Genomic DNA, 25,354 nt, shown 5'->3' with positions numbered 1-25,354 from the left:
TAGCTCTTCCGGGAGAATCCCAAGGCGTTCCCAGGCCAGTCGAGAGACATAGTCCCTCCAGCGTGTCCTGGGTCTTCCCCGGGGCCTCCTCCCGGTTGGACGTGCCTGGAACACCTCACCAGGGAGGCGTCCAGGAGGCATCCTGATCAGATGCCCGAGCCACCTCATCTGACTCCTCTCGATGCAGAGGAGCAGCAGCTCTACTCTGAGCCCCTCCCGGATGACTGAGCTTCTCACCCTATCTTTAAGGGAAAGCCCAGACACTCTGCGGAGGAAACTCATTTCAGCCGCTTGTATTCGCGATCTCGTTCTTTCGGTCACTACCCATGCTCATGACCATAGGTGAGGGTAGGAAGTATAGATCGACTGGTAAATTGAGAGCTTCGCCTTGCGGCTCAGCTCCTTTTTCACCACGACAGACCGATGCAACGCCCGCATTAATGCGGATGCCGCACCGATCCGCCTGTCGATCTCACGCTCCATTCTTCCCTCACTCGTGAACAAGACCCCGAGATACTTGAACTCCTCCACTTGGGGCAGGATCTCGCTACCAACCCCTGAGAGGGCACTCCACCCTTTTCCGGTTGAGGACCATGGTCTCGGATTTGGAGGTGCTGATTCTCATCCCAGCCGCTTCACAATCGGCTGCGAACCGATCCAGAGAGAGCTAAAGATCACGGCCTGATGAAGCAAACAGGACAACATCATCTGCAAAAAGCAGTGACCCAATCCTGAGCCCACCAAACCGGACCCCCTCAACACCCTGGCTGCGCCTAGAAATTCTGTCCGTAAAAGTTATGAACAGAATCAGTGACAAAGGGCAGCCCTGGCGGAGTCCAACTCTCACTGGAAACGGGTTCGACTTACTGCCGGCAATGCGGACCAAGCTCTGGCACTGATCGTACAGGGACTGAACAACCCTTATCAGGCGGTGAAGGATGCCGTCAAGCTGAAGAAGGAGTCCTACAGGACCCTTTTGTCCTGTGGGACCCCGGAGGCAGCTGATAGGTACCGGCAGGCCAAGCGGCATGCGGCTTTGGTGGTTGCTGAGGCAAAAACTCAGGCGTGGGAGGAGTTTGGGAGGCCATGGAGAATGACTTTCGGACGGCTTCGAGGAGATTCTGGTCCACCATCCGGCGTCTCAGGAAGGGGAAGCAGTGCAGTGTCAACACTGTATATGGTGGGGATGGTGCGCTGCTGACCTCGACTCGGGATGTTGTGGTCGGTGGGGGGAATACTTCGAAGACCTCCTCAATCCCATTAACATGCCTTCCAATGAGGAAGCAGAGCCTGGGGACTCAGAGGTGGGCTCCCCCATCTCTGGGACTGAGGTCACCGAGGTGGTCAAAAAACTCCTTGGTGGCAGGGCCCCGGGGGTGGATGAGATACGCCCGGAGTTCCTCAGGCTCTGGATGTTGTAGGACTGTCTTGGCTGACACGCCTCTGCAACATCGCATGGACATCAGGGACAGTGCCTCTGGATTGGCAGACCGGGGTGGTGGTCCCCCTCTTTAAGAAGGGGGATCGGAGGGTGTTCCAACTACAGAGGGATCACACTCCTCAGCCTCCCTGGAAAAGTCTATTCAGGGTCCTGGAGAGGAGGGTCCGTCGGATAGTCGAGCCTCGGATTCAGGAGGAACAGTGTGGTTTTCGTCCTGGTCGCGGAACAGTGGACCAGCTCTATACCCTTAGCAGGGTCCTGGAGGGTGCATGGGAGTTTGCCCAACCAGTCTACATGTGTTTTGTGGACATAGAAAAGGCATTCGACCGTGTCCCTCGGGGAATCCTGTGGGGGGTACTCCGAGAGTATGGAGTACCGGCCCCCCTGATAAGGGCTGTTCAGTCCCCAAAAAAAAAAAAAAACAGAATACAATGATTTGTAAATCCTTTTCAACCTATACTCAATTGAATACACTACAAAGACAAGATATCGAATGTTCAAACTGATAAACTTTATTGTTGTTTTGCAAATCTTCACTCATTTTGAATTTGATGCCTGCAACACGTTCCCAAAAAGCCTGGACAGGGGCCTGTTTACCACTGTGTTGTATCACCTTTCCTTTTAACAACACTCAATAAGCGTTTGGGAACTGAGGACACTAATTGTTGAAGCTGTGGAGGTGGAATTCTTTCCCATTCTTCCTTGATGTACAACTTCAGTTGCTCAACAGTCTGGGGTCTCCGTTGTCGTATTTTGGTCTTCATAATGCGCCACACATTTTCAATGGGAGACAGGTGTGGACTGCAGGCAGGCCAGTCTCATACCTGCACTCTTTTACTACGAAGCCACGCTGTTGTAACACATGCAAAATGTGGCTTCACATTGTCCTGTTGAAATAAGCAGGGACGTCCCTGAAAAAGACGTCGCTTGGATGGCAGCATATGTTGCTCCACAACCTGTATGTACCTTTCAGCGTTAATGTGCCGTCACAGATGTGCAAGTTACCCATGCCATGGGCACTAACACACCCCCATACCATCACAGATGCTGGCTTTTGAACTTTGCGCTGATAACAATCCGGGTGGTCCTTTTACTCTTTGGCCCTGAGGACACGACGTCCATGATTTCCAAAAACAATTTGAAATGTGGACTCGTCAGACCACAGCACACTTTTCCACTTTGCGTCAGTCCATCTCAGATGAACTCGGGCCCAGAGAAGCCGGCGGCGTTTCTGGGTGTTGTTGATATATGGCTTTCACTTTGCATGGTAGAGTTTTAATTTACACTTGTAGATGTAGCGACGAACTGTGTTAACTGACAATGGTTTTCTGAAGTATTCCTGAGCCCACGTGGTAATATCCTTTACAGAATGATGTCGGTTTTTAATGCAGTGCCACCTGAGGGATCAAAGGTCACGGGCATCCAGTGTTGGTATTCAGCCTTACGTGCAGAGATTTCTCCTAATATTGATTTTTCTAATATTTTGATGATATTATGGACAGTTGATGATGAAATCCCTAGATTCCTTGCAATTGTATGTTGAGAAACGTTGTTCTTAAACTGCTGGACTATTTGCACACACAGTTGTTCACAAAGTGGTGAACCTCGCCCCATCCTTGCTTGTGAACGACTGAGCCTTTTGGGGATGCTCCTTTTATACCCAATCATGACAAACACCTGTTTCCAATTCACCTGTTCACCTGTGGAATGTTCACAACTGGTGTTTTTTGAACATTCCTTAACTTTCCCAGTCTTTTGCTGCCCCTGTCCCAGCTTTTTTGGAACGTGTTGCAGGCATCAAATTCAAAAGGAGTGAAGATTTGCAAAACAACAATAAAGTTTATCAGTTTGAACATTCAATACCTTGTCTTCGTAGTGTATTCAATTGAATATAGGTTGGAAATGATTTGAAAATCATTGTATTCTGTTTTTATTTACGTTTTACACAACGTCCCAACTTCATTGGAATTGGGGTTGTAATTTGAAGAAAGAAGGGGAATGGTGGTATCATAACACCAGCTATGACACCCACTGTGAGCAGAAAAATAAGCAAGAATCGTAGCCTAACCTTAATTAAATAATACCAAGAATCTGTGGTAAAATTCAATTTTTCCAGTTTACTTTTGTTTGTTACAACGATGCCTCAGGAACATGACAAATATGCGTTCCACCCATTAGCTCGATTGTAAAACACAAGAGCAGGCTATTTAGTTTTTTGAATTTTTTAAAAAATATGCTTCACTTCAAAAATCATTGTCATGTTACAAATTAAAATATACCATTACAGTGAAGAGGTAACTTCAATTTGAAAAATACTGAACACATCCTAACTTATAAAAACATGAATGATTCAAAACTGTAATGTACAATTACTTCCCAAAAAGTTCTTGTGCAAAGTATATAAGACATCTGTATGAATTAATAAATGTTCCTAAATTCTTCACACGTGTGGCATATTTATAAATCATAAATCACCCATATCATGTTAAATTTGTGCATGTAAAAAAGTGCCCTCAAATATCTCTATGTGGAAGAAAATACAGAAAGAGAAAGAAATGGTCCCCGTTCGGGGTAAGAAAAGAAATCCCTGCAATGTAAATAATTCTCCGATTGTTTTTATAGATTTTGGATGGAGGGTGTTGAGAACACAAATATTAGCTGATTAATATTAGCAAATAGTAATTATTATTAATATTAACAGATGTTAGCTACCTCAGATTATTGATCACTTGTGAGAGCCAAAGGGCAAGTAAGTGCTTTCCATGAGAATTTGGAGGTCTGCACAGTCCCCCTGCAAGCAGATTAACTTCAATTGTCAGCCGCTATCCACACTGCAGATATTTAAAAACGCACAAACCCGAGTAAACTGCCTTAGATTTTTCACGAAGTGCGCAAGTGAAGTAACCAGTTACAGTCCTTTTAAATGTATGCTTTTAAAACTCGCTCTGAACTTTTATCACCGAACAGTAATGTCTCTTTATTATGTGCGTCCGAATTTTATGAACCAAGACAGACAAACAGGTTCCACCGAGACTTGAACTCGGATCGCTGGATTCAGAGTCCAGAGTGCTAACCGTTACACCATGGAACCGTCTTAAGCACTTTTCTACAGTAAATACGGTAATGGCGAAGCACTGTAACGTGTTTATTTACATTTTAGGTGCTAGTTTGACATACTAAAAACTTTTCAGTGCTTTTTTTAATAATGTAAATATACTTGTAATACTTCTGTTCCCTCGGAATCTTTACCCGATGCATACACTGCATTTTTGCGTCTCATATTTGGGACGACCTTCACACATTTAAGAGTTTTTATTTACCTCTGGTGAGAATTTCCGCAGTTCCTACCTGTGACATTTCACCTTCCCTCATAGTTGAGCTCACTTGAAGTTTTCTGAGTGTCTTAGGAGACTCTTTGGATGGCAGTACCTGTTCATTTCCTATGTTGCCCAAAAAGCAATTATAGATGTTCTAAAAAAATCGTAAAAAATAAGAAGCAAACGAAACATATTGTAGCATACCTGTGTCCGGATATAAGAGGGACTAACTGTTTGAGAGGCCAAGTCCAAAATGATGGGATTCCTGGAGAAGCGGACTTGAAATCCTCGCTAGTGAGCGGAAATTGAGAGGGGCGTGTCACCGCTGCTGAAGCCCATCCCCCTGGCTGCGTGGCTCTAATGTGTACCCGAGTATTAGGTCGGCTCACGGAGGGGAGGAACAGGGAGACAGACAAGTTGCCTGTGACCCCGGGTACGCGAGAATTTAGCCCTACCTCTGTAATACACCTTTTACTGTCAGATGCGTCCGATTGAAAACCGCATGGGGGGTGGCGTGATGATTTCGCGCTGTCCACGGCCGTTTTCCGAGAGCTGAACAGGGGAAACAAGGCTCAAAGATCAGGGGCTATAGGTCTAGCTTCTGTGAACATGTTGGGGGACGTCTCTCGAAGATTAGGGGCGACACGCTTGAGATCGGAGGCTAAAGCCCTGGAACACCCCTGCCTAACGACGCCACTGGGCAGGCGGTGTTTATGTGTGGGCAAATGAGATAAGCAGCTGGGAGCGCCCATCGGAGTGTAAAGCGGCAAATTCCATTCCATTCCAATCCCGTTACAATATTAAACGTGTCGAATTTCTCTAGATAAAACGCGACAACAAAAATTATTTCTTTGGGGCCCATTTTTTATACATTATTGTAGAGCATCGAGATAGAAAGACTATAAGACCCATAACGAATGGGAGTTAAGCCAAATAATGGGCGCATTTTTTCCACAACAAATGATGTACAATAGTCTTCTTGCAGAAATAAACTACGCTGTAAAAGCCATGTAAACCGCTCCGTAAAAATAACAGTCACTTCTCTAGACGGGCTATTGCACTCTCACAGTGTTACAGATCGTGTGGTGTCCCTTTCCACGTCTCTCCGTTATCATTTACATCGCCGTGTTTATACTGTCCTGACAATCTCCACCAGCGTTCTCGAGCCTTCTCGGACTTGAAAGGTATAACGAGAAATGTCCTGGGGTTCCAGGAACGTAGAACTCAGGACACCTGTGAATACCCTGCTATCGATCGCCTCTCCATCCCCGTCTCTAGGTGACAATGCTGGTTACTACAGTGTGTATGTTTTGTACATTGGATAAGGCCGTTTTATTTTTACTTCGTTGTCTCACTAGAAGGTACTACTTAGTAAGGAACTATCTATCTAATGTGAAATTCTCCCCTGGGAAACCCTTACTGAGTGCAGATAGACGTGTGGGTATACAATGACCAGGGTGAGGTCCCGCCTTGTACCCAGCAGCATAGACTCGTCTAGAAAACGATTGACAATATGCTCCATTGCAAGGAGCTTTAAAAGGAAAACATTATTTCAGTATGTTATTGGCACAACAACTTTGCAAAATAAGCAATGTTACATAACAGGAAGATACAATTGATGCTTTGAACAGAATAATAAAAGGTTAAAAATACATTTTTAGCAGAGGCTGGTTTCGATCCATCGACCTCTGGGTTATGGGCCCAGCACGCTTCCGCTGCGCCACTCTGCTTTATATTTCTGTCCACTTGTAAATTAAATAAATAAATAAATAATCAACATGTCGCTAGCGGGCGATGTTTATCAAATCCAGTTTATTTTTATTTAAATAAAATAAAAGTAAACCAAATGATCACTTAACGGTGCCATAAAATGATTTAAATAGGTCTCAAATGTTCAAAACTAAAACTAAATCACAAAAGACACCAGAGTATAAATATAACAAGGCAAAAGAAAAGCAATACATTTATTATTCAATTGAAATATTGTGTATCATACAATAGTCTATCTATCTATCTATCTAGTTAAAATCTTTTTTTTTTTTTTAAGTCATAATTGTTGCCTGGGTGGCGCAGCTTCCCGGGTCCTCCCTGCGTGGAGTTTGCATGTTCTCCCCGTGTCTGCGTGGGTTTCCTCCCACAGTCCAAAGACATGTGAGTTAGGTGCATTGGCGATTCTAAATTGTCCCTAGTGTGTGTGTGTGTGTGTGTGTGTGCGCCCTTGTTTCCTGCCTTGTGCCCTGTGTTGGTGGGATTGGCTCCAGCAGACCCCCGTCACCCTGTAGTTAGAATATAGCGGGTTGGATAATGGATGGATGGATAATTGTTGCCGAACATAGTCGGTGGCTATGTGCATCGTGCTTTACCCAATTACATCCATTCGTCCTTCCATCTTTCAAACCTGCTTATCCAGTCATCTGGAAAATACATTTTGTTTGGAAAAGTACAATTGTGAAGTTTTAGAATTTATACTTAGGAAACAAAATAGTGCACAGTAACATGCCTTTGTCTCACTGAATAAACCTTGCAACAATTCAGAGCTCTGCAAATTATTGCAACAACAACATCATAAATGTATTCAAATGTCAGTAGCTGGACATCCCTCAGTTACGCTTGTCTGCTCTTTAGATAGATAGATAGATAGATAGATAGATAGATAGATAGATAGATAGATAGATAGATAGATAGATAGATAGATAGATAGATAGATAGATAGATAGATAGATCTTTATTTGTCCAGAAGGGGAAATTTGGCTTTCTATAAAAGCTCTTTAAATGAATAAATACATAAATAGACAGATAAATACAAATATACACACATATACCAGAATGACTAAAAAGGAAGAAGAAAGAAAACGCCTCAGTGTTAGTGTGTCATGGAGAGAATGTGCAGCATTGTTCATAATGCCACTCAGTTTTGTTTTACCTCTCTCCTTTGCTGCTACCTCCATGGTCCAGAATGCATCCTATAACTGAGCCTGCCCTTTTAGTTAGCTTGTACATTCAGTGGCCTCTCTTGAAGTGATCTTACCAGCCCAACGCACACCATACTGGTTATCAAAGAGTCACAGAAGATGTGATGGATGTCACCATTGAGTCTCCCAAGTAAAAAAGAGCATGCTGTGCCCTTCCTTATATAGTTCCTCTGTGTTCTCAGACCAGTCCACCCTGTTATTGATGTGCCCCCCCAAGTACTTGTAGAACCTCGTTATCTTTATATCCACTACCTGCTTAGTGACCAGACATAGAGGCTATTTGCTGTGTCAAAAGTCAATAAGCAATTCCTTGGTTTTGCTTATTTCTGAGATGCAGACAATTCTCTTTGCACCAAGAAACAAAGTTGTTTACCTGACTCCTCTCCTCTGTCTCATCCCCCTTATCATTATATACCCCATAATTGCTGAATCATCTGAGACATTCCACAAGTAACATGACCTGATCCTATATTTATAGTATGAGGTGTACAGAGTGAAGAGAAGAGCAGGCAGGACTGTTCCTTTTGGTGTCCCAGTGTTGTTCACATCCACGTCAGAGGTGTGGTCCTTAAGTCTCACAAACTGAGGTCTGTCTGACAGTTGGTCCCGTTATCCGGGACACCACAGGCTCATCTACCTGCAGAATCTCTTCTCTTACTGTTGAACATGCACATACTGTAGTTATCCTCTTTGCCTATACTTTATCGCAAGCCTTTCTTAATTGAGCCTTCTGAATCTACAGTATATGAACGACTACGTGCTACAGACATTTTATTTAACTTTTTTTGAAACTTGTTGTGTCACAAATAATTTTCTTTGAGGATTGGCGAACCATTAAAAGGTTACTTTGCTAAATATCTTCCAGTCAATAGCTTGCTTTAACGAACGACATTAAGTAAAGCGCCCCTGTGTTACTATGCCAAACTGAGTTCGAGTGTCAGTCTATCTAGATATTTATCTTTGTTTATGACTGAGACTTGTTACAATTAACGTATTTATCAGATATACGTAAGTAGAAATCATTTTACCGACTATTAACTGGTCAATAGCAATTTTATTTAAAACGTAACGCAGGTTCCACCAAGATTCAAACTCAGATCGCTGGATTCAGAGTCCAGAGTACTAACCAATACGCTATAGAACCTTAATTTCTATACCATCGTACTACTAAAATGCCCGCAGTGTTTAGGCATTCACTTTATTAAAATAGGTAAAAAGTATTTTGTTTTGGTAAGTACTCGTTTGTTTTCTTATATAATTGCGTTGTTTAAAGACTAAAACCGGGACGCGGATAAAAATCTGTCATTTTGAACTGAGCATATTACCCAGAAAAAGAATATATTCTGTACTTTTAATAGCAATGTGTGCGATCACAAAACAATTTCTAGAGAAAACAATATTTCAAATGTATAGGGTTTTAAAATTAACGTATACCAGTGGATCTACGTAAATAGCACGTGAAGAATACAATGCTGAGATATGCTAATGTTCAAAAACAGAGTTAGCAGAGGATGGTTTCGATCCATCGACCTCTGGGTTATGGGCCCAGCACGCTCCCGCTGCGCCACTCTGCTTTTCAAGAATTTAAATTTGCAGTGATGTAAAAAAAACTATACAAGCATCCAACTGCAGTCAGGGCATGTTTCAGTTCTTAATATATCAGCGCACCTCAGACACTATGAAGCCCGTACGTTCCCGTCGCCTTCTAGAGACACACTCCTCATGCGCTCGTGTGTCGTCCTCCCCGTTTTCAGATGGAATCGGGAGCTTCGAGGCCTGTGTAATGCACGCTTCAAAAACTTGCAACATGTATTTTCACATCTGGACCTCTTACAGCAAGTCACTACCACAGAATGAGTTTGTCTGTTAATTTTTGTATATGGAGAATGTAAGAAAATAAATGCATAATAAGAACGCCACAATGTCATCACATTTCAATATAATAAAACACAAGAACAACGTATCAAACATTACTTTTATTTAAGGTGGCATAGTGCAAAACGGCATAAGGTATAGTTTCGCTATTGTCTCGACTGCTACAAATACAATAGACCATTATGAATTGTATTAATAGACAATTTCCTTAATATGAATCAAATAAACCATATAATTTGAGTAAACAGTGCATGCCGGTCTTCAGAAGTTCTTTCGAATATTCACTTGGCATTACTACTGTGAACTGTGCTATTACTGACCTCATTATTTTCTTGTTTTTATATTAATGCAATACTTTACGTTAAGTCTCCCGATGCGGTTTTATTGATAAACTGTATTGCTTTAATTTTTATACCTCCGACAATTAAGTAACCAGACTCATTTGAGAACAATATTGACATCTAGTGGATTTTTTGTGTAAGTTACTAATGGCTTTTACTTTATAATTTAGATGTATAGATCTTTATTGTCATTGTCACTTTTACAAAGGAACAACGAAATTGAAGGACACATTTCACACACATTCATACTCATATACATGTATGTATACTTCTTTATATACCATCCAATAAATAAGCTATAATTTCCTTCTGAGCTGCAGTGTGAAATACTCTGAATTCTTTTGCCTGTGTTCTGACCGACACTCCAGAGTGAACACTACATGTCCTGAACTCCTCATAGACACACAGTCGCCTTTTGCTATGTGCATACTCATACCAGAAGATTTCATAAAATACTGATGGCTTTGCTGTTATACTGGCCCCTCGGCGCATCTTTGTGTAATTATTTGCTACAAGCCACAGCAGAACAAATCCACTGTTGAAACAGAATTGGAGAGACAAAAGAATTAACATATGCAGCCTGAAGCTAAGAGGCTTGAATAAATTATTGATAGGTGATGTCACTGTGGAATATGTAAAACTCTACTCGTGACAGTTGCTATGAGCAGACAAGTGAATAGGAAACTTATCCTTACCTCAAGAAAATGGTACTGAGAATCTAAAATAAAATGCGTCACTTCCAGGTTCCTTTTGTTGTCACAAGCATGACCAAAAATATGGAAGTCTATCCCTCCTCAGGAAGAACAGGCACTGTGTTTCTTCACAGATGATGTTAGAGGACTTTTGTTGACTATACACTAATGCAAAACTGCCGAGCGCAGAGCAGATTACACCCGGTGTCCTCCCAGAGGAGAAACCCCTTTCTCAGATTAAACAGAATGGGCTCAAGGCTCACCCTGCTGGTCCCTCTAAGGAAAATATTTCTGCTCTCTTAGCCTTAAAACATTTTCCAGCCCCAAAACCAGAAGTTTTCTAAAATTTGTTCAGACATTAATTGCTAAATTATGTGCAACAAGAACTGGAACAGATATTATGACTGTGACCTCCATTCCTGCTGTTGTGAATATTTCTCTGATGGCTCCTACATTGCTACATACACCAGATAATTTCAGATCGATCATCTATATGGAATGCTAATGGTATCCATCCATCCATCATCCATCCTCTTCCGCTTATCCGAGGTCGGGTCGGGGGGCAGCAGCTTGAGCAGAGATGTCCAGACTTCCCTCTCCCCGGCCACTTCTTCTAGCTCTTCCGGGAGAATCCCAAGGCGTTCCCAGGCCAGCCGAGAGACATAGTCCCTCCAGCGTGTCCTGGGTCTTCCCCGGGGCCTCCTCCCGGTTAGACGTGCCCGGAACACCTCACCAGGGAGGCATCCTGATCAGATGCCCAAGCCACCTCATCTGACTCCTCTCGATGCGGAGGAGCAGCGGCTCTACTCTGAGCCCCTCCGGATGACTGAGCTTCTCACCCTATCTTTAAGGGAAAGCCCAGACACCCTGCGGAGGAAACTCATTTCAGCCGCTTGTATTCGCGATCTCGTTCTTTCGGTCACTACCCATAGCTCATGACCATAGGTGAGGGTAGGAACATAGATCGACTGGTAAATTGAGAGCTTCGCCTTGTGCGCAGAAAACATCCCCACCTATCACTGGTACACTACACTGCTTTTCACAGCATAATTATATGAAACTAATAATTAGAACACGGCTTATCAATGCGTCTATACTATATTCTTGTCTAGTTGATGCTTATTAATAATTATATGTGAAAAAGTATTGCTGTTTCTCTATATATGAACAAATCTATGCAAAATGTATCTTAATTTTTCTCTATACGTCATTTTAATTTTCTATTTAAATAGGTTAACATATTCAGATAAGTTGGAGGGTGCAAATTAAGGCACTGTCCCACCCCAAGCAGCACGAATACTAGCTACGCCACTGCCTGAAACATCCATTAAATTCCCAGGACACCTTGGCACAATATCTCAGAAAAGGATGTTTAATGACTACATCCCTCAATCCGGGGATGCGCCCAATCCAGCAAGCATCGGACACGAGACAGAAACACAACCCCTGGACGGGGCATCAATTCATCGGAAGGTGAATACAATTACACTCACACACTAGCGTCATTTTAGCAGCACCAAATCCCCAAACCTTCATGTATTTGGGAGGAACCCGGAGCCCACTGTGGAAACCCAGCAGGAAAACACGCAAACTCCAGGCAGGGAACACCAGCGACGGGACTCTCTGCGAGGCAGCAGCGCTACCGCTCTTTTACCGTGCCGCCCCCACATGTGTAATTATTAACAGTATTCATTGTTTAAATGAACTTAATGACTTATCTGTAAAATGTAATATAAATACTTTAATGTATTTCATCCTGAAAGTGATATCCAGTGTAAACCTAAGGATTCTAAATGTGCAGAGAGCTGAAATATCATAAATGTAATGTGTTCTGTGTGGCGATTGCTGCTGTCCCTGCTGGAGGAAGCCCCAGAAGCTCATAGCGATTAACAACTGGGTCGGTTTTAAGATGACGTTTATGATGGTCTAGGGTGGCACGGTGGCGCAGTGAGTAGCGCTGCTGCCTCGCAGTTGGGAGACCTGGGGACCTGGGTTTGCTTCCCGGGTCCTCCCTGCGTGGAGTTTGCATGTTCTCCCCGTGTCTGCGTGGGTTTCCTCCGGGCGCTCCGGTGTCCTCCCACAGTCCAAAGACATGCAGGTTAGGTGGATTGGCGATTCTAAATTGGCCCGTGGGTGTGTTTGTGTGTGTCCTGCGGTGGGTTGGTACCCTGCCCGGGATTGTGCCCTGTGTTGGCTGGGATTGGCTCCAGCAGACCCCCGTGACCCTGTGTTCGGATTCAGCGGGTTGGAAAATGGGTGGGTGGGTGGTGGAGTCAAGTCAGTAAAACAAGAAGAGTCACCATTTAAAATCCAAGTCTCAGTGATGAAGAAGAAATCCAGATTATTTGAGCTAATAAAGTCTTGCAGAATAAAAGTTTTATTAGACACTGATCTCACGTTCAAGAGAGCAGCCCTGATAGATGAAGAGCTCGCTGCAGGATGAGCACGGGTGAGCGTGTGAAGATTAGCAGTGTTTACTACTCGATTGCAGGCCGAGGAAAAGTGATGCTGTCTTGAAATGGAGAAATTAAATCCGGTGTCCAGCGCCCATGAACCAGTGGTGGAGTCCTGAGCAGGAGAAGATGGGTCATAAACGACTCGAAGGCATCGGGAAACAAAGCTCTGGGACTTAAGTCGCCGTTGTTTAACAGCAATCCCGGCTCTTTTCCCACGACGGCGGCGGGTGTGTTTGTGTCTCCGAGGGGCAAATAATTAAGACACAACTGCCACTCTTAATAAAACAGCCTCTGGGGTGCTGGGAAGGTGGGGTGTTTTTATGTGGGTTGGGTTTTTAGTGTGGTGTGTTTTTTTGCTGTTTCTTTTGTCCTGACTTCGTTTTGTTTTTCGGCTTGCTGAAGTAAGGAAAGTGAATAAAACCATTGATTAGTTTTCTTTTATTTGATAAGGTGTGTGTGCTGTTTACTATAATATATAAACATTTCTCTTCGCAATATTTCCAAATATTTATTTTTACCTGCTTCAAATTAATTAAATGTCAGCATCAACTAGAATATATTACTTCCCAAATTTTATACATACATACAAACACAAGGCTGTGAACTATTATTTATTCATTCTTATTGTGCTTTCATTTTTATTGTACCCCTCTTGATTATCTTTGCGGCCGTCTGAGACCATGGTAAAGGTGATCTATAAGTAAGTGAAATGCGTTATTATTTGTTATAATTATGATTCAATAGAATTTGCAGGCAGTTTGTTTAATTGTGATTTTAACTATGCTTGTTGTCCATGTGTTCCTTAACAAATAAATCATTCATTAAACAGTTTTTGTTTAATCAGAAAATAAAAATAACTAAATCTGCAAAGTAGAATTCAAAGCACCGTTCGTCGAAGAGAAAGTTTAAAATATATATATTTTAGAGATACTGTATATTCTTCCATTCAGCGATGTGCCATGAGCTGGATTCGAACAGAATCTCTATAGCTAAGTTTCCATCCAGTTTTTTGCGACGTTTTGTTATCGACAAACAGAATATACGTAAAAAAAATGTGCGAAATTTGCTGTCTCCAGCCTGTTTCCATCAAACTGGCTTTTTATCGATAAAATGGTGTGCGTGATGACGTCATCCCCCCAAAACGAACTGTCGCACAACTTTTGTTGTATCGCGAAAAAAATCTGCCCTTGAGCCGTTTCCATACATAATTTTGTGTATGTCGCAAATTATCTACCTTTTGTTTTCCACGTTACACCCCCTCCACTAAACAAAGAAATGGAGAGATTATTCAGACAGTTTTTTGAAATTTGCCAGCTTACTGTTATTTCAGTTTCACAAATAATTGGAATTGTACATAATATCCGAAGACGACAGCAGAATGAAGCAGTTGCTTGTCTGAATAGCCCTAGAGCTCGAAGAAAGTACCCCAGTGCGACGAAACCCACGGGTATGGGAGAGACGATGGAATAAGACCTTCTGGGAGGAGGTGGTGGAGAGACACTTAACAGAAAATCTCTGGCTGCAACATTTTAGAATGACACGGCCGACGTTTGACATGTTGTGTGGATTCATCAGTCCTGATGTTGCGCCCATCACAGGTTGCCACCGACCACCGGTTCCAACCCAAAAGCGGATTGCCATCGCCCTTTACAAGCTGGCAACCTGTGCCGAGTATAGAGTAGTTGGAGAAACTTTCGTGGTTAGTAAAACTACCGTCCATCGATGTGTATATGCTGTGTGCACCGCTATTAAAGAAAAATTAATGCGGCGTTATATCAGACTTCCGACTGTAGCGGAGGCCAATGAAATTGCATACCGCAATTCCTTGGTGCATCTAGTGCCACAGATTTACGGTGCGCTGGATGGCACGCATGTGCCTATTCTTCCCCCGACGGAAGGCTACCGCGATTACATTAATCGCAAAGGGTGGCCATCTATTGTTCTCCAGGCCCTTGTTGATGACAGGTGCATGATACGAGACATTTGCGTTGGCACTCCTGGAAGTGCCGATGATGCAGCTGTGTTTGCAGCATCGGATCTGTACAGGTGAGCCTACCTTTCAACATCCCTTCACAGTGCGATAACAACTGAATTAACCTGCTTCCCTTAAGGTTTTTAATTAAAACTGAAATTTGAATTAATACAAAATAACGACGTTTAATCAAAAAAAAAAAACTCTCTTCATCAGACCATGCGAGCCGCTCCGCCATTCTCGTTTTGATTGCACGTGATGAAAATGTGACACATTTATTTGCGTTAAAGCCCTTTTTTCCGACAAAAACTGTTTCCAATGTAGTTTTTGCGACATCTGAAGTATCGACATGGAATTTATGCGCTAAAGTTAAACGGAAAAATATTATGTCGACATGTACAACATTTCATCGATAATTAGCATTTCCATCAGCTATATCGGTAAAAAATTTGAAGCGCTAAATATTTTTTCGCAAAAACTCCTTGGATGGAAACCTGGCTTATGGTAATTCTTGGTAGGCCGTCTCTCAAGAATCGCAGCTACACCTCCACCAATCCGCGATACCCTTGGCGCGCGCGTAATCTACAGGAAATGTGACGTCATCAATAGTGAGGAAAACAAAACTGGCGAGCGCGTGCGTTTCGTGTCTTTTACTTGTGAATACGGAAGTGGAAGGAGACGGTTGAGTGAGCAGACTTTTAAAAAAAGCATCATGTCACCCAGAGGCAGAAGGTAAGTGGTTCGAGTTTGGAGTCTTGACTTTTCTGATGTGAATTTTGTTTCAATCTTTCAACTTCACTCCGAGTTACTGCACGCTACGCTACGGAGTGTTACAGATTGTTCTCGACTGCATTTCTGTGTGTCCTTCGGTACTCGCCATTCATTGTTTTCTGTATGCGGCTCGCGTCGCTTCGTGTTGTCGAGACTTGATTCTACTTTAAACCACCGAGGAACTTCGCCATCCTTAGCCGTATCTGCTGTCGGTGTTCCGTGGGATCCAAGAATTCTTTGAGCTTGAGGAGAAGGCAATTTCATAGTCAAAGTACGCTTTTTTTAAAGAGATGTGAGTAAAACGCCCACCGCAACACACGGTTAAATTAAACATAACTCGTGAGAGCAGTGCAGCAGTACAGCCATTGTGTTCCAAAACTCCATCAGATAAGAGAAAGCGCACACACAACCTCCTCCTCCGATCAGTATCTGAGAGCAAATATGGCCAAAAAAAAGCCGTTTGGGGTACCACGATTTAAAGTGGGACTGAAAATGAGAACAATTAGCCAACTTAAACCTCCTTGTGTTTCCGTTTAAAACGGCACTAATACTCAACCGATTACCTGGCAAGCGGTTTTACGATAAATTATTTTTTAATAAATCCCGCAAACACCCGAACATCTCTTAAGAGAGACAATTACATTTTATTCCTATGAAGTTTAGACCTCATTTTCCATTGAGTTACAAGCTCGGGTGTATTTGAATTCTTCCAACTGAATGAGTATTTGTGCGAGACATGTAGTGTAGGATCGTTTACTTTTTATTAAAAAAAAAAAAAATCTACACGTTCCAAGAATACATAACATGATAATTGATATAACCAATATAAGGCCTACGGTTCTTAGTTTTTACACAGGATAAAACTGGAAAAAGTTACACACACAAAATTGAATATCAAACTTAGATTAAGTTAAGAATTCTTATCAGAGCAGTTGATTTAGTAAATGGTTTGTTTTTGTTGAGATTACAAACCTATTGGTGTAGTTGAGTTGATTTCATAATAGATTGGTTCATACCCACTTTATTCTGCATATGATGGTATCCATCTCTTACATGTGCTAGTATTGGGTAGGATGCAGATTCAAATCTCTTTACTGCATGAAGGACCCTTGAGCAAGGCCCTTAACCTGAAAGTTTTTTCAGGATCTCTTGCTGTACAATGGCTGACCCCGCACTCTGTCCTATAAAGGTTATGTGAAAAGACAATATCACCTCGGGGATTAATACAGTATACCAAATCTTAAAAAAAAATACATATACACAGTATATCTTGTATTGTAGTTACAGAGTTATTAACTGAGTTAATGGCTATATTATTAAAATGTAATTGTATATAGCAGCTTTGAAAAGTGAACTTATTACAATTATTTAATTACAATACAATACAGTTTATTTTTGTATAGCCCAGAATCACACAGGAAGTGTCTCAATGGGCTTTAACAGGTCCTGCCTCTTGACAGCCCCCCAGCCTTGACTCTCTAAGAAGATGAGGAAAAACTCCCAAAAAAACAAAATCCTTGTAGGGAAAAAATAGAAGAAACCTTGGGAAAGGCAGTTCAAAGAGAGACCCCTTTCCAGGTAGGTTGAGCGTGCAGTGGGTGTCAAAAGAAGGGGGTCAATACAATACACAGAACACAACACATCCTCAATAAAAAATGAAATTTTTTTTAGAAGTACGGAGCAGAATTTAACAGTAGATGATATCACATAATAAGATTTGGATAATTTTAGACTCCTGGAGACCTCATCCATCAAGCTGCCTCCCCCATTTGGCCATTCCACAGCTGAGACAGTGTTGGGCCAGCCAATCCAATGAAAGGACCCCTCTTTCCCACAATTCCTGCCATCCTTCATCAGGAATGACTTTACCTTAGGCAGGCAAAACAACTTGGTGGGTGGGCCGTGGCACCAAGTGCCACATTTGAGTACCGAGAAGAGAAACAGAATAGGTGAGGGTTAGTATCCGATTCTAACTATCACTAGGGGGCTCCGCCCCCTGCTCGCTTCGCTCGCCAACCCCTGGTGTTGGGAATGACAAAGAGCGTGATGTATGAATGAGATATAGAATAGTGTGACGGTGTAGATGATGCAAATAGAAAGCAAACAATAAAGTGTGTGGCACAGTGTAAAGGTTTATTTGAAAATTTCTTTGTACACGCCGTTTAAGTGTAAAAGGTAATTCCAGCTCAGAACTTGTAAGGTCATTTAAGATGGTTATTGTTGTGATCAGAGTCAAGTTTGTCAGAGCTTAGAAAGAGTTGTGTCTCTCCAGGAAGTAATGGAATGACTTGGGTATTAATGTTTTCCATATTAATATTTTTTGGACATAATATAGTGCGTTGTGTTAAAAGGGGCATTTGGTCTAATGAGATTGCTGTTCCAAATGTCTCTGTAACTAAGTTGTCGCAGATAAAGGCTTGAGGAATTGTAATAATATGTGCCTGAAGTCCAGCTGTATTGGTGAGTGTACCATCTCTCAGTTGTAATAAGCAATTGTTATGATCTGGTTCTGGACATCGTATCTTTTTTACTAACTGTATCTTTTGAAAGCAATGCCAATTGTCTGCGTATTTTAAGGTGCACTGAACAATAGCTGAGTGCATGGCATCTGGAAGAATAGCTAATCACTGTCTAAAATCTCCTCCTCATAAAAGTACCTTTCCTTCAAATCGAATATTATTATTCATAAACGTTTGTAGAAGTTTATGAATGGTGTTGAGTAAGTGACTTCATGCCATTGAACATTCATCAATAAACAACATTTTTTCAAGACGGATGTCACGTGCAGTGCCACCGTTAATGTTCATAGTGGATACCGATTTGTAGGATCTAATGTAGTTGATAAAGATTTCACTTTCAGGTACATCGTCAGTTATAAGCCTCTGTAGATATTCAGTATATGAATGTAAAGAAGGCAGTCTAATTTGACCCTTTTGACAACAACGTGTAAATGTATAACTTGTATTTCCAGTTGTTTCTTCAGGGAAGTGAAGTGAATGACAATGATTGCAAATGACATTCATTAATCCGAATGAATTTTACTGGTGTATGTTTTTCTTGTGCTGTTTGAGAGGCGCGTTGTTGTATGTCCAGTATTTGGGACGTGTTGTTTTGGAGCTGTAATCGATTTGCCTGTGCTGTGTGAGAAGCCCGTTTTACCCTTCGCTGCCATTAACGTATGTCTGAGACGGGAGGTGTTTCGTTTTGAATCCGTGCCTGTTGCGATGCAGCACTTTGATTGATAGTTTGCGTCATGTGGATCTAGGATGTGCATATTTGCGTTGTTGATTTGTTTCAGGGTGCACTGTTCCAATGCGATGCAGTATTTGTGCACATATGCGAAAGTAGTATGGGCCATTGCCTTTTGGTGGCCTGATATTTACTCCGGTATATGCAAAAGCAAATGAACTATTGTAGGATCTAATGCAGTTCATAAAGTTTTTACTTTTAGGTACATCGTTAGTTAGAAGCTTTAGTTGAGCTTTGCGTTTTTGGAGTCGAGACATTTTTTCTTTTAGAAATATGGATAAGTAATAAGGAGTATTGCACTCACTGTTAATATGGAGCCTTTTCTGCGGTTGAACGGTTAATAGTGCCTTATTGTAATGAGATCCACCTATGCTGCATAGCCGTCTATTTTGTTGTTTCTTTCGTCTTCGTGTGTTTGTTCCTGTTATCCTTTCCTTTTCGTTTTGTACCCGTGACCGTGTATTCATGACTTGTTTCTTTCTCAGCATGCGAAATATGGATAAGTAATAAGAAGGATCGCAGTCACTGTTAATATGTTTCCTTTTCTGCAGTTGAACGGTTAATAGTGCTTTATTGTAAGGAGATCCACCAATGCTGACACTTATGCTGTCTAGTGTGAAGGTGTTGATGTTCACTTTAGAATATGTGGCTTTGGGTGTCACTTCTTATGGATGTGTGTGTGTGTGTGCGGGGGGGGGGGGGGGGGGGGGGGTTGAGGATTGTTGTAGCGCGAGCGTCTTCTTTCTTTTTGTGTTCCTGTGTCTTGTTGAATCCCCCTCTTTGTGTGTGTCCCGTCCCTCGCTTGTAGGGTCTGTGGGGTGGTTTTGTGTTCTTTTTTTTGTGTTCCATGGGCTTGTTGAATCCCCCTCTTGGTGTGTGTCCCGTCCGGTGCCTGTAGGGGGGGGGTGCCTTGCTGTTGTGCGTGAGCCTCTTTTTTTTTTTTTTTTTTTTTTTTGGGTCTAGTTTCGTGTGCAATGTGTTTCGTGCTTTGCTTGCGTTTGAATACTTTTTTATGTGCCTTTTCCTTTTTTCGGCGCTCGTTGCGCCTCATTTCTCAATTTTTCCTGTGCTCACTCCTTTTTTCTGTGGTCTTGTCCGCCTCTCTCGCCCTCTTCTATCCGCCTTTCTCGGCTCCTCAGCCGACCCTCGCGGACTCTTTTTGCGCCTGCGCAGTACGTCTTTTTGCAGCTACGGCCCATTGCCGGATGTGCCTGCGTCCATCATCCGGTTTAGCATTCTCGGTTAGTGGATGGGTGGGGGGGGGATTGTTGAGGATTGTTGTTGCGCGAGCGTCTTCTTTCTTTTTGTGTTCCTGTGTCTTGTTGAATCCCCCTCTTTGTGTGTGTCCCGTCCCTCGCTTGTAGGGTCTGTGGGGTGGTTTTGTGTTCTTTTTTTTGTGTTCCATGGGCTTGTTGAATCCCCCTCTTGGTGTGTGTCCCGTCCGGTGCCTGTAGGGGGGGGGGTGCCTTGCTGTTGTGCGCGGGCCTCTTTTTTTTTTTTTTTTTTTTTTTTTTTCCGTGTCTAGTTTCGTGTGCAATGTGTTTCGTGCTTTTCCTGCGTTTGACTTTGCGCCTCATTTCTCCTTTTTGTATGTGCTCACTCCTTTTTTCTGTGGTCTTGTCCGCCACTCGTGGCCCCTCATCCGCCTTTGTCGCCCTCTTTTCTCCGCCTTTCTCCGACTCTCGCGGACTCTTTTTGCGCCTGCGCCTCTCGCGGCCCCTCATCTGCCTCTCTCGCCCTCTTCTTTCCGCCTTTCTCGGCTCCTCAGCCGACTCTCGCGGACTCTTTTTGCGCCTGCGCAGTACGTCTTTTTGCAGCTACGGCCCATGGCCGGATGTGCCTGCGTCCATCATCCGGTTTAGCATTCTCAGTTAGTAATATGGATGTTACTTATGTTTTAGTGCTAATGACTAACAACAGAGATGCAGTCTGTACAGTTAATCAGCAGCTCTAGTCAGGATATGCTAAACTGAAGTAGTGAGTCTTCAGCCGGGATTTAAAAGCTGAAACCGAAGGGGCATCTCTTATAGTAGCAGGCAGACCATTCCACAGTCTAGGGGCCCTGTAACTAAAAGCTCGACCTCCCATTGTTATTTTATTAATCCTTGGAACCATAAGCAGACCAGCATCTTGAGATCTTAATGTGCGCTCTGGTTTGTAAGTCATGATACACATACAGTACATACATATATACATATACACACATACATATATATACACACACATATTGGTTGTAAAGTTTTATTTATTATGAACATGTTCTTCAGTTTGCATATTCAGAGTTTATGTCCAAATGTCTGTTAATGTCAGTAAGATTTAAGGCCAGTACTAAAAGTGCCAGAGAGCTGGTCGAATCTTGCAAACGACAACGCCATCAACAGACATTTGGACATAAACCCAGCATATGCAAACTTAAGAAGAACATGTTCATAATACATAAAACTTTACAACCAAACCCCCACCCCCCGATCACACTGACTTAACCCAAATCCCATCCGCCACACCTCCAAGTCAATTTTTCTATATTTTGCCTTTGATTCTTGCAAGTCTAAGCATTATACTCTGGTGAAGGCCCCTGACAGGGGTGCAAGCTCAGGATTAAAAACTACTTTATGATACGTGATTCATTTTCTTCCTTTGCAAACCGTATCACAGAACTTCTCATACTTTATACGCTGCTCTAAATGAAAAGGCCTACACATCTAATGGAAATGATGCCCTGCCTCATTTGATTTGTTAATTGCCATTTTCTTGCCATTATCACTGGAATATTGTCCAGGTGGTACTTCAGGGTGTGTAGTAACACAGTCTGGTCCAACTCTGCTTTAATGCAGACAGATGGTTTGTAAGTAATCAACACAAGTTGGGACACCTGTGCAAATTGTATGCTTCAAATTTCAAGGCTTCATTTACTTGAATTGCTGCAGAACATCTGTAGGTTGTAACCTATTAGTTTTCCCTGAAATTCCCTTTTTAAGTTGTTGCTAACCTAAACTTGAAATGTAAACCTCTGACAGTTTACTGCTTACCTTTTGACTGGTAGTGGTCCTGTCTGAAATATAGCTTAATTTAAAAAAAAACAAACTATGTAAATCTCAAAAAAAGTGTGCAGATGTATATACATGTAGTTGGATACAGAGAAGCTAATAACTTAAATGTTTACCAAGCAAAAGGGGGCTTTTGTGAGATCAATAAGACAGTGGTTGGAAAAAGGAGAAAAAAAATCTTTTTTTTGTGAAGTCTAGAAGATAGAGGGGTAAAATCAACATGCTTTGAAAGCTCATAATTGAAGGTGTCCTTTGTGAGAATCCTACATTAAGTGAAGAATTTACAACCAATTTTTTTACAAAGAACTTTATATATTAAATAGTAATCTTGACAAGGCCATTGAAATATTTGGGTCCCAGCATATAAGTATAAATGAAATAGGCCATGAAAAAATGTAAAAGATAATAAATGACTTGGGAACGTAGGTCACATTTCATATTTTTACGTGCAACTTTTTCAAAGGCTTTGAAATGAGAGAATGACCTAATTCAGCGAGACAAGGCATCATTACCTTAATTCCTAAGCCTAATAAAGATATTCTACTTTTGGATAATTGGCATCCTGTAACGCTTTGTAACAATGATTACAAGATACTAGCCTTGGTATTCGCTAAAAGACTGAAATGTGGGATAAATGACCTTGTTGACGAATGTCAGTCAAGTTATGTTAAAGATGGTTATATTTCTAATAATTTCTGTTTGATTTTTAGACTTGACTGAATATAATGAATTGCTTTGTGGAGACTCAGTGATTCTATTTCTGGATTTTCAAAGGGTATTTGATGCAATAAGACATGAATATCTTTTGACAAAAATGTATTTATGAATTTAGGGAAACCCTACAAAAATTTTAAATTTAATTATTTTGTTTTTTTTGTAAAAGCAATTAAATTTCCCTTTTGAAACACATTTACTTACTTGGAAATTAAAATCAACAAAACAACAACAAGAAGTGAAAACAGTGTGCTAAACCTTAATCCAGTTGTTACTCCATTAAGAAAACAATTAACTCCTGGCTGGCTAGAGATCTGACCGTTCATGGCAGATTCTTACTACCAAAAGCTGAATGCTTATCTCATATTTCCTATACATTTTCAGCTCTAGAAATTTCAGACTCTTCTTGTACCATTCTCTTCATTGCCAGCCTTTAGCAATTGAAAACTAAAAGTAGTAAAAGTTTAATAGATGTCATTGAACTTAATCATCAGTTTGTGTAATGTTAATGCAAATGGCCAGGAGATGTCACTAGGGAGGTGAGTGTTAAATGCTTCAACATGATTTCCAACGCAGTTGCTTCAAATGTTTCGATGCTTCTTGAGGCTTCCCTCCGCCCATTACTACTTTACATTTCTGATAAGTCTTCTTTCGGGTGCTCCCGTTAGGGGTTGCCACAGTGGATCATCTTTTTCCATCTCTTTCTGTCTTTTTCCTCTGTCACACTCATCACCTTCATGTTCTCTCTCACCACATCCATAAACCTTCTCTTAAGCCTTCCTCTTTTCCTCCTGCCTGCCAGCTCTATCCTGATCATTGTTCTCCCAATATTCCTAGCATCTCTCCTCTGCACCAAACCAGCGCAATCTCGCCTCTCTGTCTCCCAACCTGAGCTGATCCTCTAATGTCCTCATTTCTAATCCTGTCCATCCTCGTCACACCCAATGTAAATCTTAGACCTGGAGGTGGCAGAGTTAAAGATGCTGTCTCCTTCTTTCTGGTCAGTGCCTTTCACTCTTGCTGATATTCATCTGTCACAAATCACTCCTGACACTCTTCTCCACCCATTTCAACTTGCCTGCACTCTCTTTTTCACCTCTCTTCCACAAGCCCTGTTACTCTGTACTGTTGATCCCAAGTATTTCAACTCATCCACCTTTGCCAACTCTACTCCTTGCATCCTCACTATTCCACTGACCTACCTCTCATTCACACACACATTTTCTGTCTTGTTCCTACTTACCCTCATTCCTTTCCTCTCTAGAGGAGATGTCCACCTTTCCAGGGTCTCCTCAACCTGTTCCCTACTATCGCTACAGATCACAATGTCATCAGAACAGAACTTTACAATTCTGATAAGTAAATGAGAAAAACAAACTGAGCAGAACTTGAGTCTGTGACTGTGGTGGACAGAATATGAGATGAGAACGAATACAAATGTATAGAGTGGGAGATAAGTGTAGTTCCTCACGGTAATTTTTCTAATTTTCCTGTAGATGTTAATAACTGGCAAAGGTCATCCATCCACAGCACAAAGTGTGCAGAAAGTTGATTTAATTTTAAATTTGCCAGTTTTACCCAACAATATACACTCAATAACAAGTAATGACAAAGTGAAAAAATGTCTTCTGAAAGGTTTGCAAATGTAATGCAAATCAAAAAACTGAACCTCTCATTCATATATGTACTCGGACTCTTACTTCTGTACTTTGCAGAAGCCCCCTTGGCAACAGTTCCAGCTTTGAGTCTTCCTAAGTAAGTCTCTATAAGCTGAGAACACCAGGATTTAGGCAGTTTATTAAATTCTTCTTGGCAGATCTGTCTTCCATTTTTGAGCTGTGTGAAGTTACTTTATGGTGGTTGGCGTTCCAATCCTGCCGCCAACTCCCAAGTTTTTCTTGCAAGATGGAGGACCAATTGCAGGACTGGACTGAATGGGGGTTGCCAATAAGGATCGCAAGCTGTTTTGTCATGTGGTGGGTGTGGCAACACGCTGTACCAGTGCATGCTCCCCAGCCTGACCTGACATGAGATCTTCACAAGCTCTGTTAGATTGTATGGGAAGCATCTGAAAATCTGCCAGGTCTCTCCACAGCTGTTCTATGGGGTTTAAGTGTGGTGTTTAGCCGGACCACTTGTAATAAAAAAGGTTTTCTCTGTAACAGGAGAAGGGATGAAATAAAGGAGTAAGAGGGGGGGTTGGTCGCTTCAGTGCAAAACCAGCTACAAAGATTGGAATGTTTGGGATGATAGCGAAAGAATGTGCAAAAACTTGCTTCTCATAAAGAGTTTCAGAATGTTATGGGAATACAGTCAAGGCCATGTACTTGTTTTTCACTTCGAGGGGCTTCATTGCAAGCAACGCTTGTTATTGTGTGTCTTCTGATACTAGGCACCATCTCAGTGAGGGCCAAGTAGAAGAAAAACAATAAGATGTCCCGTGGGAAGAAGGTGTGCAGAAACTGATCACTTCTGTATACACTGCTTACACGTAAGCCATTTTGGGT

The 25,354-nt window shown here is 42.0% G+C and overlaps 1 non-coding gene across 1 annotated transcript; it reads right to left on the bottom strand.

The window, feature by feature from the left end:
• Window positions 1-4,460: 4,460 nt before the first annotated feature.
• trnaq-cug (transfer RNA glutamine (anticodon CUG)) lies at window positions 4,461-4,532 on the bottom strand. The gene has a single exon. It is a non-coding gene; the product is annotated as a tRNA-Gln (tRNA).
• Window positions 4,533-25,354: the final 20,822 nt, after the last annotated feature.

This window comes from Erpetoichthys calabaricus (genome assembly GCF_900747795.2).
Source record: "Erpetoichthys calabaricus chromosome 1 unlocalized genomic scaffold, fErpCal1.3 SUPER_1_unloc_12, whole genome shotgun sequence".
NCBI lineage: Eukaryota > Metazoa > Chordata > Cladistia > Polypteriformes > Polypteridae > Erpetoichthys > Erpetoichthys calabaricus.
This window is presented reverse-complemented; position numbering and strand designations above follow the sequence as displayed.